General features: G+C 37.7%; 1 pseudogene; it reads left to right on the plus strand.

Annotated features, from left to right (window-relative positions):
* The first annotated feature begins 438 nt into the window (after window positions 1-438).
* Window positions 439-761, plus strand: LOC132368778 (ATP synthase subunit g, mitochondrial-like; annotated as a pseudogene).
* Window positions 762-13294: the final 12533 nt, after the last annotated feature.

The following is a 13294-nucleotide window of genomic DNA, read 5'->3' on the forward strand; positions in this document are numbered from 1 at the left end:
ATATGCTAACAGAAACTCTTTACATTCCTAGATAGCTCCAGAAATTAAATTGCATTATTACTTTTCAAGGAGGGACACAGGTACACAATTTTATACATTCTGAAGATTTCATCATAGAGAATTCAGAAAATGGCACAAGAAAATAAGTAAGAAAAAAAAAAGGAAGTGACAACCCAACTAAGTGACTCTGCAATGATTCATCTCAAATCTTCATTCCAACAACTTCTCATGGCCTCTCTGAGTGATTCCCCCACCTAAGTGATTACTGACTTCCCTCTCTTCCTTCAGCCTGATTCCTGATGTGTCACTGCCAGCTCAAATCCACTGGTAAAACATTAAGCTCTGCTCTTCTCCATACTTCTACTTCCTGGATCCCTTTCTTCTTATCAGCCTTGTAAAATACCTATACCTGATACAGTCAACCATTCAAGGTGACAATTTGTCCGTAACCTCACTGAGAAGGCCCCAGTGCAAATAAATGCTGCTGTGACTTACTCAAAGCCTAGATTAGCCACATCTTGGCATGATCTTGAGATTGAGCTGGTTTCTCCAAACTCTGCTAAGATTTCTACAACTACTTAGAGCCTGAAAAAATAATCAGCAGTGCTCAAACTGGGTGCTGTAAGTAGCTCACAGTTAAGGAAGCTGTGCTGAAGAGTTTGGTGGCCAGTGAGGCATAGTTGTGGCTTTATATCAGTGAGATCATAGGCAAGCCTAGTATTATTGGCTATAATGTTTCAGGACCAGTCTTTAACATCTGATTATATTTGGTTTATTATTTGAGTGTTCTTGGACCATGTGTGATCAGACTGGTATCTGAATAAAATAAGATAACATATGATAAAAAATACCTACACCGGGCTTCCCTGGTGGCGCAGTGGTTGAGAGTCTGCCTGCTAATGCAGGGGACACGGGTTCGAGCCCTGGTCTGGGAAGATCCCACGTGCCGCGGAGCAACTGGGCCCGTGAGCCACAATTACTGAGCCTGCGCGTCTGGAGCCTGTGCTCCACAAGAGAGGCCGCAGTAGTGAGAGGCCCGCGCCCCGCGATGAAGAGTGGCCCCCGCTTGCCGCAACTAGAGAAAGCCCTCGCACAGAAACGAAGACCCAACACAGCCATAAATAAATTTTAAAAAAAAACAAAAAACCTACACCTTTTTCATGCATGAAACCCCATTTATCTATTCTAATACCTCCTATGATATCCTAAGTTTCAAAACATTCATATTTAGCTTTTATAATAAGTCTAAAATTCACAGCAATACTTAAATTTATACATCTTTCCTAATAATTTCCAATGTTGCTTCTCAATTATCACCTTCAAATCTATAAACCCCTGAACTATTTATAACTCCCAACACTGAGAAACCACTTCCTCTTTTCTTTACACTCCTGCTGGATTCGCATTTTTCAATTTCCCCTTGCAAGGGCCTGCAGCTGTGTTTTTTGACACAGCTGTTAGATTTTGTCATAACTCCAATGACCTTTGCTCTCATTTTTATTTTACTCACATCATCATAACATTTCTGATAAATCCCTCTTTATAAACTTATGGCCTTTTGAACTTTTTAAACAATCTAATGGGTTTAAAAGGGGAAAGGTGGAGCAAGGGATAAATTAGGAGTTTGGGATTAACATATACACACTATATATAAAATAAATAACCAACAAGGACCTACTGTATAGCACAGGGAACTATAGTCAAAATTTTGTAATAACCTATAAGGGAAAAGAATCTGTAAAAGAATATTTTTATATATATAAATCACTTTGCTGCATACCTGAAATTAACACAACATTGTAAATCAACTTCAATTGTAAATATCTCAATAAAAAAAAAAACAACCTTTTTTTTAATCTAATGGGTTTAGCTTCTCTCCTTCATGGTAATTCCTAGTTCATCTTGAGTGTAAAGAAGATTCCTCTCTTGCCCTTGGCTCATCTTGGCATTCAGTTCCTCCATCGCAAAGCAGTCTTTGAACAAAGTACATCATATTCCTGACACATATGAGGGGAAAGGGAAAGTAGGGGTTTACTCCCATTGCTGTAATGTGGACAGGTGCCCAAGAAATACTTAATGCTGTTACCCCTTGGGAAAAATCACAATAAGACTGCTTCTGATCCCTAATCCACTCAATCTTTCATTTATTCATTCAACAAATATTCATTTATCAATGACTATTAGCTTAGCATCTCGATAAGTGTTATGGAGAGAGATGATGAGCAAAACAGGCGTGGTCTCATGAAGTTTATAATCCAAAGGAGAACCAATAATAAATAATCACACAAGCATAGAAATGATGATAAAGGTCATAAAGTCTATTAAGGAAATGTTCAAGAGGCTATGGGAGAGTTGAGAAGAGGGATTTAACTTAGATTGAGGATTTGGAGGAGGCTGGGCTAAAAAAGAGAGGGTGAAGGGATTGGCCAGGAAAAGAGTAGAAAGAAGAGGACAACAGTTAGGGGAAAATAGTTCATACAAAAGCCCTACGTCAGGAGAGAGCCTGTAGATTTGAATAACTAAAAGGATCCCACTGTGGCTGGAGAGTGATGAGAAAGGGAGAGAGTGGCATGGCCTGTGGCTGGACAGGTGGGTGGAAGGCTGATCACGCAGGACCTTGAAAGCCACATTCATGAGTTACAATTCAGCAGAAGAGTAACGGGATCTGATTTTCATTTTTAAACATTCACTCATTGCAGGGTGAGTTGAAGGGGGCAAGCATGGAAGCAGAGAAACAGGTAGAAGGCTATGGAGTAATACAGGCAAAATATGACATGGCAGCTTATCTTATGATGCTAATAGTGGAGTTGTCAAGAACTGGCCACTTTCAAGAAATATATATAAGATTAATTATTACTTATTAATTATCAAAATTAATAGGATTGGGGGGCCAAGAGGAGTGGAGAGTCAAGGATGACTCCAAAATTTCTAGAATAAATGAATAGATGGATAGAACTGTCATTTAGTAAGATGGGGAAGAACTGAGGAGAAAAATAATTGCAAGAGTAAGAACTAAGTGTTCAGTTTTTAATATGTTTATTTTGAGATATTGTGAGATATTAAGGACAACTGTGAGTAGCAGTTGGGTCTGGAATTCAGCAAGTAACCATGGACTGGAGATGTTAATTTTGGAGTCTTTGGAGTACCTGCAGTATTTATGGGTTTGGAAGAATATAAAATCCCCTTGGAAAGTATAGAATGAAAAAAATTTTTTACAATTGATCCCTGAAGGACTCCATCATTTAAGGTTGGGCCAAAGGAGATTAAAAACTGACTTCTAGAAATGTTGATTAAAAACCAGAAGGGTCTGTAGTAGTGGATTCTGTAAACTAAGTTTTTCAGATAATCAAGCATCTTTCCAGCATATCAGAGAATCAGAAATTGAGCCAGAAAAAAAAAAATCCTGCCATTACCCTCTATAATCATCAAAGAAGAAAATATGTTAGACTGCAAAAGTTTCTTTTTTCACTGTTAACATTTGTCTGCTTATTATTCCAGTCTTTTTCTGTGCACTTAAAGTTGATATGCATTTAAAAATAAACTTTATAAATATACACCATATTTAATTTTATATCATCCTTTTCCACAGCACTGTAACAGTTTCCTATGTTATTACATATTCATCAAAAACAAGGTTTATAAAAACTGCATTATAGTCTCTGATATAGATTTAACACAATTCATTTAACCACCATGCTCAACATAGATTATCGCACTTTTTTAAAAAGTATGAATGCACTTTTAAGACGTATGAATGATGACAAGTAGATAAATATTTGATAAATGTTTGACTGCAAATTTGATTATACCCTTAGGATAATTACTAAAAGGGGAATTACTGAGGCACAGGACTCAAGCATTTTCAAGGTTCTAGAAAGCATTTTTTTCTTAGGAAAAAACACTGACCACAGTTCTAGCAACACTGAATATTATCATTAAAACTTTAATTTTAATTACATTTTAATTAAATTTAAGATATAATAGAAATAATATCTCATTCTGCTGTGTTTTTTTTAATTAAAGTGTAGTTGATTTGCAATATTGTGTTGGTTTCAAGTATACAGCAAAGTGTTTCAGTTATGCATATATATATATTCTTTCTCAGATTCTTTTTCATTACAGGTTATTAAAAAGATATTGAATATAGTTCCATATGCTATACAATAAATCCTTGTTGTTTACCTATGTTATTTATAGTAGTGTGTATCTATTAATCCCATACTCCTAATTTATCCCTCCCCCCTACCTTTCCACTTCAGTAACCATAAGTTTGTTTTCTATGTCTCTGCAGCATTTTATTTTATTTTTTTAATTTAATTTTTTTATTGGAGTAGAATTGCTTTACAATGTTGTGTTAGTTTCTGCTGTACAATGAAGTGAATCAGCTATATGTATACCTATATCCTCTCTCTCTTGGACCTCCCTCCCACCCCCCACCCCCCACCCCCTGCCCCATCCCACCCATCTAGGTCGACACAGAGCACCGAGTCTGTTTTCCAACTGGAGATATACAAAAGGGATTCAAGCATCAACCAAGTGGATTGGTAACACCAATGAAGATGGCAGAATAGCGACCACAAGGGGCTTGTCCCTCCCTGGAAACATCAAATTATCTGGCAAAAACTGTGAGGATCAACCTAATTGGAACTCTGGAAGACAGACAAAGCTTTACAGCAACCAAGTAAACATTTAACCAGAAGAAGGCCACTAAAATATAGTCAGAGAACTCTGTGGCATTTTAACTTAGCTTTGCCCCGCCCTTCTCCCCACATGGTGGTCTTCAAGATGGCAGTTTGAGTTCCAAGTACGAGTACCTGGTACTGGAGGGAGTAGAGAAAACCTTGTTCCCAAGGAATCACGTTTGTTTTGACGTGTCTATGGGTTCCTTGAAGCACAACACAAGGACCTTGCCTTGTTTCACCTATCTTGGAATGCCCTCAGGGTGGAGGACATTCCTCGAAAATATTGACAGCCAAATGAACAAGCTGCTGCCACCTAGGACAAAAATCAACAGTTGAAGCAAACAGTAGACATGACAAAAGGAAGAAAAAGCTGGGGAGTGAGATTCTGGGGAATGAAGGCTTTGAAAAACTCCTGAGTATACCAGGGAATCTAGAAATCCATGCACATGCCCAGGACATCATGAATGCTCAGAAAAGATTTAGAAAAGACTGTAAGCTTTCACTTTTTTGCTGGGGGCAGGGGCTCATCGCAGCATGAGGGATCTTAGTTCCCCAACCAGGGATCAAACCCGTGCCCCCTACAGTGGAAGCACAGAGTCCTAACCACTGGACCGCCAGGGATTTCCCCACTTTTAGCTGATCTTTAGGCTCAGCGTAAATAGGAAGTGAAGGCTAATTCAGAGTTGTAAATGGCCTGGCTAAGCACTGATGATTGGCCCAACACAGAGCCAATCTGCAAAGACCTGGAGGCAATTTTCTTTTCATTTCTTTTCTTTTTTTCTTTTCTTTTTTCCTTGGTTCCAGTCATTTAAAGAAGTCACTATCAAACAACTAGCTGACTACTAAGTTAAAGAAATGGAGACTTCAGAGATCCAACAAAGAATACATTCTTTACAAAAATAGCTTAGAAAAGTCACTAAACAAACAACTACAACCCAGAGCAAGGACCAACAACAGATTCTAGAAAGAAGAGTGTTTGATTTTCAGCGTTTTCTGTTTAGAAAGAATCGTTTTCTTTCAACAAAGGGCGCAGGAACAACTGGACATCCACACGCAAAAGAATAAAATTGGACTCCTACCTCACCCCAAACACTAAAATTAACTCAAAATAGATCAAAGACCTAACTATAAGAGCAAAAATTATAAAACTTGGAAGAACATATATAAGCAAATCTTCACGACCTCAGTTTTGCTGTGGTTTCTTAAATATGATACCCAAAGTATAAGCAACAAAAGAAAAAATCGAAAAATTAGACTTCATCAAAATTAAAAACTTTTTTGCATCAAATGACACTATCAAGAGAGTGAGATGACAATCCACAAAATGGGAGAAAATGTTTTCAAATCATATATCTGATATGGATCTAGTATCTAGAATATGTAAAGAACACTTGTAACTCGACAACAAAAAGATAAACAACCCAATCAAAAACCAGGCAAGGGACTTGAATAGACATTTCTCCAAAGAAGAAACACAAATGGCCAAGTAGTACATGAAAAGATACTCAACATCTTTAGTCATTAGGGAAATGCAAATCAAAATCACAATGAGATACCACTTTACACCCACCAGGCTGACTAAAATTAAAAGGACAGGTAATAAAAAGTTCTGACAGGGGTGTGGAGAAATTAGAACCCTCATACATTGCTAGTGGAAATGTAAAATGGTGCAGCCATTGTAGAAGACAGTTCAGTGCTTCCTCAAAAGATAAACATAGAATTACCATATGACCCAGCAATTCTACTCCTAGGTATATATATATTTTAAAAAACAATAGACATTCAAAAAAATTGTACAAGGATGTTCATAGTATCTCTATTTAGAATAGCCAAAGGCAACCCAAATGTTCATCAACAGATGAATAGTTAAACCAAATGTGTTATAACCATACAATGGAACATTATTTGGCTACAAAAAGGAGTGAAGTACTGATACATGCTACAAGATGGATGAATCATTATGCTGAGTGAAAGAAGCTAGACAAAAGGCCACATATTGTATGATTCCATTTATATGAAATCTCCAAAATGGCAAATCCATAGAGACAGAAAGTAGATTATTGGTTGCCAGGGACTGGAGACAGGGGAGTAGGGAGTGACTATTTAATGGGTACAGGTTTTCTGTTTGAGATGATGAAAATTTTTTCTGGAACTAGATAGTGGTAATAGTTGCACAACATTGTGAATGTACTTATTGTCTCAATCATACACTTTAAAATTTTAAATAATAAATTTCATGTTATGTGCATTTTACCACAGTTTAGAAACAACAAAAATAAAACATCATCCAAGTGAACAAAAAGTGCTTCCAAGATAAATTTATATGCTTTAACTAATTGGCAAACATCATTTCCAGACTTACAACTTCTACTGATCCAATGATGACAGAAAGCAGAAAGAAATGAAACAAACAAAACATGATGCTTACTCACACAATGCTCAGTATGAAAAGAGAACGTCATCTTTACAACTGAGGTACTCTTACAGGCTGAATTGTGTCCCTGCAAATTCATATGTTTAAGCTCTCATCTCCAGTATCTCAGAATGTTACTGTATTTGGAGACAAGGCCTTTAAAGAGGTGATTATGTTAAAATGAGGCTGTTAGGGTGGGTCCTAATCCAATTTGACTGATAAAAAGAGGAAATTTGGACACACAAAGAGACAACAGAGATGAACAAGCACAGAGGAAAGGCCATATGAGGACACAGTGAGAAGGTGGCCATCTGCAAGCCAAGGAAAGAGGCCTCAGAAGAAACCAAACCTGACAACACCTTGATCTTGGACTTCAGCCTCCAGCGTGGTGAGAAAATAAATTTTTCTTATTTAAGTTACCCAGTCTGTAGTATTTGTCATGGCAGCCCTAGAAAACTAATACAGGTACACAGACCTGAAAGTGACTTACTACAGAATCCACACACAAGAAATTTAGAAAACTGTTTGGCAATCTGAATAGAAAGCAGGAAGACATAGACTAAGTGATAAGGAGTAAAAGATATGAGGAGAGAAAATAATGACATGAAAAGACCTGATAAAGAAGGAGAACAGGAAACTGAAAATACATTATCAGAATAAAATCTTCATTGCCAAATGATAAACAACAAGCCAACACTATAAGAAAGGGAATTAGTGGGCTTCCCTGGTGGCGCAGTGGTTGAGAGTCTGCCTGCCAATGCAGGCGACATGGGTTCAAGCCCTGGTCTGGGAAGATCCCACATGCTGCAGAGCGACTAGGCCCGTGAGCCACAACTACTGAGCCTGCGCATCTGGAGCCTGTGCTCCGCAACAAGAGAGGCCGCGACAGTGAGAGGCCCGCACACCGCGATGAAGAGTGGCCCCCGCTTGCTGCAACTAGAGAAAGCCCTCACAGAAATGAAGACCCAACACAGCCAAAAATAAATAAATAAATAAATTTAAAGAGAACATTATATATTAAAAAAAAAAAAAAAAAGAAAGGGAATTAGTGACATACTATGTAAATGTGAGAATTCTACCTGACTATAGAGGAAGAAGGCAAAGTACGAAAATGCTGTGGTGACCATTCTGTAATGCATAGAAATATTGAATCACTATGTTGTACACCTGGAACTAACATAGGGTTGTAGGTCCATTATACCTCAATATAAATAAATAAATAAATGACTAAATAAATAAATAAAATGAAATAGAGATTATAAATTATAGAAAATAGAGACAACATAAAAAGTGTAAGGCTTCTTGAGGAAGAAACAAAGCTAATAAAATGGAAGCAATAGTCATTGAAATAAATTAACTTCCAGCATTGAAAAACTTCTAAATATAAAAATCAAAGGTCAATAAGAACAGAACCGTATCTGGTTGGTTTCTGGCAAAATTTTTCAAATTACAAGGATAAAGAAAAAAGTCCCCAAAACTTCCAGACCAAAAAAAAAGGGGGGTTAACCTTTAAGGCTGTCATTGAGTGGGATCGCTTTCCATGATTGATAATCATTTAAAAAAATTATTGGTGCTGTTCAGTTGAAGACTTGATAGCAATGATTAAATAACTTTTCAACTCTTTGCAAATGTAGAACATTATCTTTCCCAGGGAATCACAAGTAATTTGCTTTTTTAATAGTCAAGCATAAGAACAAGTGAAGGTTTTAAATGCCAAGGAAATTGAGAAATATTTTGTATATTTTTAATTCCATATTAAATGACCTGACCTAAAATTTATATATTAAATTAGAAAAGAATAATAAATGACCCACTGGCAGATGTCATCAGTTATCAAGCCCTCTCAATGTCATGTTCCATCTTGGATCACAGATGACACTATAATAATCATGCATAAGAGTAACTATCTGCTATACAAGCTCGTATCAGTTAGCTTTTGCTGTATAACACACCACCTCAAAACTTAGTGGCTTAAAACAGCAACCATTGTATTTGCTGACAATTCTAGGGGTTAAGAATTGCGGTGGGCTCAGCTGGGGGTCTTGCTGAGGGTCATGCCCATGACTGCAGTCATCTGGCGACTGTCGGACTGATGGTCTGAGATGGCTTCACTCACGTTTGGTGGTTTGGTGCTGGCAGAGGGCTGTGTCACAGGACTCCAGCAACCCAGCCCAAACTTTGTATGATGGCAGCACTACAAGAGGGCAGGCTTGGACTTCCCTGGTGGCGCAGTGGTTGAGAGTCTGCCTGCCAATGCAGGGGACACGGGTTCGAGCCCTGGTCTGGGAGGATCCCACATGCCGCGGAGCAACTGGGCCCGTGAGCCACAACTACTGAGCCTGCGCGTCTGGAGCCTGTGCTCCGCAACAAGAGAGGCCGCGATAGTGAGAGGCCCGTGCACCGCGATGAAGAGTGGCCCCCGCTTGCCACAACTGGAGAAAGCCCTCGCACAGAAACGAAGACCCAACACAGCCGTAAATAAATAAAAAAATTTAAAAAATAAATTAATTTAAAAAAAAAAAGAAACACAAAAATTGGTCACTAAAACAAAAATTAAAAAAAAAAAAAAAAGAGGGCAGGCTCCAGTGTGCTCTTCTTTAAGCCTGTCCTTGCAACTCTTCTGCAGATGCCCCGTTGTCCAAAACAAGTCACGTGGCAAACTCAGAATCAATATGTGCAGGGACTACACACAAGGGCCTGGAAGGAAGGAGGCTATCCTCTACCGAAACAATCCATCACAAAATCAACCATATAAACGTGCTGAGATGGTACAAGTTTTAGGAATTTACTCTAAGCAAACAATCAGATATGAAAAAAAATTCATTTAAAGATGTCTTTCAAAGCATTATTCATGATAATGAAAAATTAGAAGCAATCTAAATGCCCAATTATAAAAGATTAGCCAAGTAAACCTATATGATGCAATACAACTATTTTTTTAAATTACTGACAAAAGAATATTTATTGATATCAGAAAGTATTCCAAATAAGTTTATGGTAAATTTTTAAGAAAGCAGCCTACAATACATGTAACACTGTTTTTGTAAAAAAAAAAAAAAAAAAAAAAAGTAAATAAATACCATATGGAGACATAGAAACAGATATCATAGAAAAAAAGACTAAGTGAATGTACTCTAAATTTTAATAGTGATTGAGAGTATAATGATATGGACTCTGAAATAAGACAGATCTGGGTCTGAGCAACTAGGTAAGTAAATCTGATCAATCATTTAATCTCTCTGAGTCTCCGTTTTCCTCAACTTTAAATTAGTTTGTAGTTTAACAACTGATAGGGTTGTTGTGAGGATTAAATATGATAATGCTTGTAGTGTAGTGCTTGGCCAACCAACGTTTGTTTGTATTACTGTGATTTGCTAAATACGAAATAATTTTTCTGGTTTTTTTTCCTCATTTTCCTCTGATGAGACTGAATTACTTTTACTTAATAACAAAACTAACTAAAAAGAATAGTAAAAATAGCTTTTCTTGGAATCATTGGGATTTTGTTTAAATGTTAAACAAGGCTTCATACAGATGGAAAGGAGCCAAAACCCAAGTTCTGCAGCCCCAGTTCAGCAAAGGAAAGGTTCCCCATTCAGAGAGGCCCTGGAGAAATCAGGTCCCCTGCAATGAGAAGCTGCCAGTCAGGACATGCTAGACATTCCTTATACATTCTAAACGTAAGGCACAAAGTTCAGGTGGGACATTTACTTAGCAAATGTTTGACATCGCATCGGAGGGCCACTGATAGCTGGGAAGTTAACTTTTATTAGGCAAGATCTACTTCACTATGGACCAGTTTTTGTGCCAACAGCCAACCAACTTCAACAGGGTGTTATAATGACAATATGTCCTTTATTTCTGGCAGGTTTCATTAACAACCTTGCCATTCCCAGTATGGGATGTTTGGAACTCAAACTAGTTTATCAGCAGTTTGCTTTCCAACTAATAATTCACATTTTAAAATAAGCAACCATCAAAATGCCAAGTTTACTTCTTTGTATTTGAGCAGGACAAGAACCCTATATTCAGAAAAGCAGAAAGGCTAACAACATTTCACAAATTTCAGTCAATATGATAGTGTCAATGAATCTTGCAAACTAAATTAATCCAGTGCATGTAGTTGATAAAGGTATTTATGTTTAAAAGCAACGATTGTTCCAGACACTGCAACTTTGTTGATGGCCAAGTTTGTGTTCCATATTATTTATATTTCCCATAACACCTTGCAAAGTATTTTGCACAAGAAATACATGGGCCAGGGCTTCCGTGGTGGCGCAGTGGTTAAGAATCCACCTGCCAATGCAGGGGACACGGGTTCAAGCCCTGGTCTGGGAAGATCCCATATGCCGCGGAGCAACAAAGCCCGTGAGCCACAACTACTGAGCCTGCACTCTAGAGCCCGTGCTCCACAACAAGCGAAGCCACCACAGTGAGAAGCCTGCGCACCACAACGAAGAGTAGCCCGCACTCTACAATTAGAGAAAGCCCACGCTCAGCAAAGAAGACCCAACACAGTCAATAAATAAATAAATAAATAAATAAAAATTTTTTAAAAATTAAAAACATAAAAAGAAATACATGGGCCAGATTGGTTTCCTTGACTAATATCCAAAACACGTGAATTGACATTGGGTGCTGTTGTCTTGCAAATACAAGCTCAACTCCATAACCATAGGGAAAGCATTTGATGCATTTTATAAAATAACAATGAGGCATCTTACTTTTTAGACATCATTATGGCAAAAGAACAGAGACAAATTGAAAGCATATTTAGAGTGTAAAAAACCTACAGCAAAACTATACCTTCCATTAGGTAAGCAGTCTGTTCTTAACAAGATATTCATCTCAGGCACAGGTTATGAGACTGGAAGCTAATCTAGTATGGCCCCCTCTTCTGCAATGATTTAATTCAGTTTTGAACTTTAATTCAGGAGAACACTGATAAAAGAGATATGTTAAATATCTCAAAGTCAGTCTTTCTTTTTAATTTATGTAATTTCTTTAAAAAATTGTATATAAATAACAAAGTGTGGTTATATCATATTTTAAACTTTTTATAATGGAATATTTCAAACATACATAAAAGTAGACAAATTAGTATCCTGAAGTCCCACATACACATCACCAGCCCAGCCACACCTTCATTTATTCTTCCCACTTCCATAGTATTTTGAAACAATTCCCAGACATCATATTATTTCATCCACTAATATTTCAGTAATTAACCTAAATGATAAGGTCTCCTTTACTGATAACTCTAATACCATCATAATATCTGAAAAATTAACAAAAATTACTTAATGTAATCAACTATCCCAGTTAATTTTAAATTCCAGTTGTCCCATAAAAATTGCCATAAATAGATTTATTGTTGTTTTAAAGTATGTTCCCTCAGGATCCAGATAAAGTCTGCATACTGCAATTGGTTATATCTTTTAAGTCTCCTTTAATTAGTAGATTCCCTCTCTATTATTTTGTGTGTGATTCATTTTTACTGAATAAATCAAGTTGTTTGTCCTTAAGATTCCCTCATTGGTTTATTGATTATATCCCCCCCAGGATATAGTTTGACTTGTTTCCCCTATTCTCTATATTTCCTATAAATTGGTACTTCGTTGTAAAGGCTCTATGAGAGTCAAGGGGTTTTTTGGTGGGGGGTGGTATTTGGTTTTTTGGGTGGTTGGGGATATGGCAGGACTTTTTCCTAGCTGGCATTGTGTTCGGTCATATCATTTTCAGTGCAGTCTTTTTTTTTTTTTTTTTTTTTTTTTTAATTTTTGGCTGCATTGGGTCTTTGTTGCTGCGTGCGGGCTTTCTCTAGTTGCGGCGAGCGTGCGGGCTTTCTCTAGTTGCGGCGAGCGGGGGCTACTCTTCGTTGCGGTGCACGGGCTTCTCGTTGCAGTGGTTTCTCTTGTTGCGGAATGCGGGCTGTAGGCATGCAGACTTCAGTAGTTGTGGCATGTGGGCTCAGTAGTTGTGGCTCGCGGGCTCTAGAGCGCAGGCTCAGTAGTTGTGGTGCATGGGCTTAGTTGCACAGTTGATCTTCCTGGACCAGGGCTCGAACCTGTGTTCCCTGCACTGGCAGGGATTCTTAACCACTTTGCCACCAGGGGAGTCCCCAGTGCAGTCTTTTAAAAATATCTTTTCCAGGAATTCCCTGGCGGTCAACTGGTTAATACTCTGTGCTTTTGAGGGC

Source organism: Balaenoptera ricei, chromosome 7, assembly GCF_028023285.1.
Source record: "Balaenoptera ricei isolate mBalRic1 chromosome 7, mBalRic1.hap2, whole genome shotgun sequence".
NCBI lineage: Eukaryota > Metazoa > Chordata > Mammalia > Artiodactyla > Balaenopteridae > Balaenoptera > Balaenoptera ricei.